At 40.4% G+C, this 3,560-nt stretch overlaps 1 pseudogene; it reads right to left on the reverse strand.

The window, feature by feature from the left end:
* Positions 1 to 486: 486 nt before the first annotated feature.
* LOC138020665 (52 kDa repressor of the inhibitor of the protein kinase-like) lies at positions 487 to 1,705 on the reverse strand (annotated as a pseudogene).
* Between the last annotated feature and the right edge of the window lie 1,855 nt (positions 1,706 to 3,560).

Raw genomic sequence — 3,560 nt, forward strand, 5'->3', positions numbered from 1 at the left:
AGCGTTTCATTGCGAGGAAAATAAACAAACTTCACTTTCATAATAAAAAATGGTATCACTTCTTACCCATAATGGAGCATGAGCTATCACCTCCAACTCCCAACTTAAACTGATATTGTAGTATTGTAATATGTTGAAATATGAATAGTGCGTATAGCTTGGATGTGTAGTGTAGTTCGGATGTTCTGTGTTTATCATAGATAGGTAGCGTAGTTTCATGTATACATAGAGGTATAAATAAAGGTTGTATTGTATTTAGATGTTTTACTTGGGGAGGACTAATTTATACAGTAGTTTCTTTTAGGCCTCCTCGCCACCAATGTAATTCAGTTATTTTCTTTCTATCTTCTCTTTTTTGATTGTTCATATTTGTATCTTATTTCTTTTTTTCTTTTTTCTGTGGCAAATAAATGAATAAATAAACATGTAATGCTGAAATATTTAAGAAACTACAGGTTTTGTTGTGGTCAAAAAAGTAATTAACACTTTATGATGCTAGTAGGGGCCGAAGCGATTGCGGCGAGAGCACAGCCTCCCGCTAAAGGCGGTAACATTGTCTCCCTGAAAAAAATTCAAATTCAGTTTGTTTGAGTCTTTGGGGACTAAAAATGTAGGCTTCGAACATTCTAAAAAGACTTTTAACAAATATTTTAACAAAGGATATGCATATCAACCATAATAAAATTCATTGCAGGGGATTGACAAATGTCATCCTTCCATGGTTGTGCTTGGCATAGTCGTCAATAATTGCATCATAATACAGAGCTGCGTCTTTGCGAATAAAGAGCAGTAACAGTGCGTTAAGGCGGTCTTCTCTTATGGTACTTCTAAAACCACTTTTTTAAAAAGCACAGCGACGAGTTGCTACGTTTCACAGTTGCACTTGTTACAGCGGCAATCATTAGGAGCCGCAAAATTGTGTGGATATTGGGGTATAGGTCTTTGTTGTCTTCTTGTAGAATGGAGGGTTTTTCGACGCTATTGATCCTGAAAATGAAAGCAACCACTTACATATATTTCAAAACACAAATGTTTTCTTTCGCGTATCAGTGAAAAAGCGTTTCATAACCATGTACATGAGTGCAGATAAAATTAGCGAAACTATGGTGTATTTTTAGTAAATTTGAAATGAAATTACCATACCAAAAGCGCTTCCACAGCTCTAGCTCCTGAGACGCAATGCTTGGGGATGGCAGATCGGGCAAAAAGTGACGAATAACTTTCTCTTGAAAAGAGCTTTGAAGCTTTTGCAAGTTGGCAGGTATCAGTAGCAGTCCAAGCAATGCTGCTTCTGATAGTCCATTAAAGCGGGTTTCTAATTGCTGCAGCAGGTTGTCAAGGAAGTGATCAAATAACAAGCGCCGAAAGTATGCGACTGGTGTCTTGGCATTAGTGTTGTTTGCCTACCACAAGTTCGGGGGATAGTCATCCTTATGTCTGCTATCTTAGCCATCTTCTTAATCTTTTCATACACTGAAGAGAAGAATACTGTTTATGTATTATTGCTTATATCTTGCAGCTGATCTTTCACAACTGTTATATGCTTGTACGCCTCAGTATCATCACGTGTTGAACCCTGCAACGAACAGCTAAGTCCTAAGGTGTATCCAAAAAGATGTTTCGCAGTGTAGAAAGCAGCAATGAAAACAGCGCTCTTGATCTGATGGAACAGTCCCTGTGGCTCGGTCTTGGATTTTGCATCCATTTCTTTCCATTTTTGTTAAGGCAAATACTCTCCGGACACAACAGCAGGGGTTTATAGAGATCTTCAAAGTCTTGGAATGCCGTGTGTCGTTCCACCCATCTTGTCTCACATCTTGTCTTGGCTTGATCTTAAGTTTGGCTGCCTTCACCTTCGATTATCTGGTTCAACGATATCTTCATCCTCCATGTCACTACTCTGTTCCTCGCCATTTTCATATTCATCGTCCTGGGAATCACTATCATCCTCTGTGGTAGCCGAATCCCTGTCAATGTTACATTCACTTTCATGGATACTGTCTTCACCATCACTGGCACTGACAATGCATTGTTCGAACTCTCGTTGCCGCTTTGGCGAATACCTGAAGAAGATCAAGAGCCAAATTCAGTTCATGGCTGGCACAATGAAAATACACTGCTCGTGCGGAAACCTCTTGAAAATGCTTGGCGCACCCATTCTGGGATCCCGCAATGTCACCAGCCCCATCATGTCAAGTCTGAGCCCTGCACATTTTAGGATCCAGTCCTAGGTTGGCCACTGCTTGCACAATTTGGTTACATATGGCTACCCCAGTACAGGTCTCGCACTCAATGTATTCCACTAATCACTCAACAGATGCGCCATCGTGTAGGTACCGTACAACGAGACCAAGTTGCTCCCTTGCTATCCTGACTAGGCAGACAAATTACATTTATTATGTCAATGGTCAGGGGTTGTACGACCTCTTGACTATCTTCAGACCTAAGAGATTGGCATGTTGGCAACACCTCACATCCGCTGACCCTGTTCCTGTTAGGTTGGTTTAGTACCCGTGCAACAGCATTCTCCAGGAGGTCTGCGTTACTCATGCTGATATCTGGCTCCATATGGCAGCTGTCAGCTGTTGTAACAATAGTAGTGCATTTTTTCTTGTTGGGCCTGGAGCCATAAATGGTTAGTAGGCTTGACTGTTCTCCGAGATCAGGTCGTTTCCGCGAATCAGCAGAAGACATCATTCAAATCTATCAAAATACAGCATGGTATAATTTGAAATAACCTTTTTCGCATTGCTTTTGATAAGACACGCATACCATGACACGGAACAAATCAGCCTTTGCCTTCTGATTTGCTTTCTGATAATGAATACATTAGCCTTATATTTCCTAAAGCACAATTTTTATTTTAAAAAACGTGCAGGTACATGTCTCTGCAATAAAATGTTTTCATACGTAACTTTGCCATTATGTTGAATCGTCGACACACCAGACATTATCAACTATTGTAGACTCATTTATTTTCCCAAAAATCGACGAACTTCGTGGTTCGCTTTTTCTCCATACTGTTGATTTTGTTGCTGTCACCGAGTCTTAGTTTCATGCTGATTTGCCGGATTCTGCCGTTGGCATTGGCGGTTATGAAGTTCATCGACTGTTGCTGCTTTTGTCAGCTCTTCATTTCCATGCAAGCACCTTGAAAACCTGGACAATCCCGACTTCCAATGCCTGTGGCTGAGTTTGCGTCCCCATCTTCTTCCAAGATCCGTGAAAAGTATTTATTTCGCTGTTGTTTACAATCCTCCTAACTCGCCGGTTCAAAATTATTTATTTTCATACCTCAGTGACTCTGTGGACTCTATCCGTGGCCAGTATCCTGACTGCGGTATAATTGTTTTAGGTGATTTTAATAACTTCGGTATCTCTTATTTCTGTAGTCAGCAACGTTTAGTTCAGGTCGTTGACAACCCTACTAGAAGTGATAGTATTTTAGATTTGATTATTAGTAATTCATGTCAATTTTATTTTTCTCCTGAATGTAAAGCTCCTCTAGGTTCTTCAGATCACTCCATTGCATTTTGGCAACCGAACCGTGTATGTGGTTC

The sequence above is a fragment of the Montipora capricornis genome, chromosome 10 (genome assembly GCF_036669925.1).
Source record: "Montipora capricornis isolate CH-2021 chromosome 10, ASM3666992v2, whole genome shotgun sequence".
In the NCBI taxonomy this organism is placed as follows: domain Eukaryota; kingdom Metazoa; phylum Cnidaria; class Anthozoa; order Scleractinia; family Acroporidae; genus Montipora; species Montipora capricornis.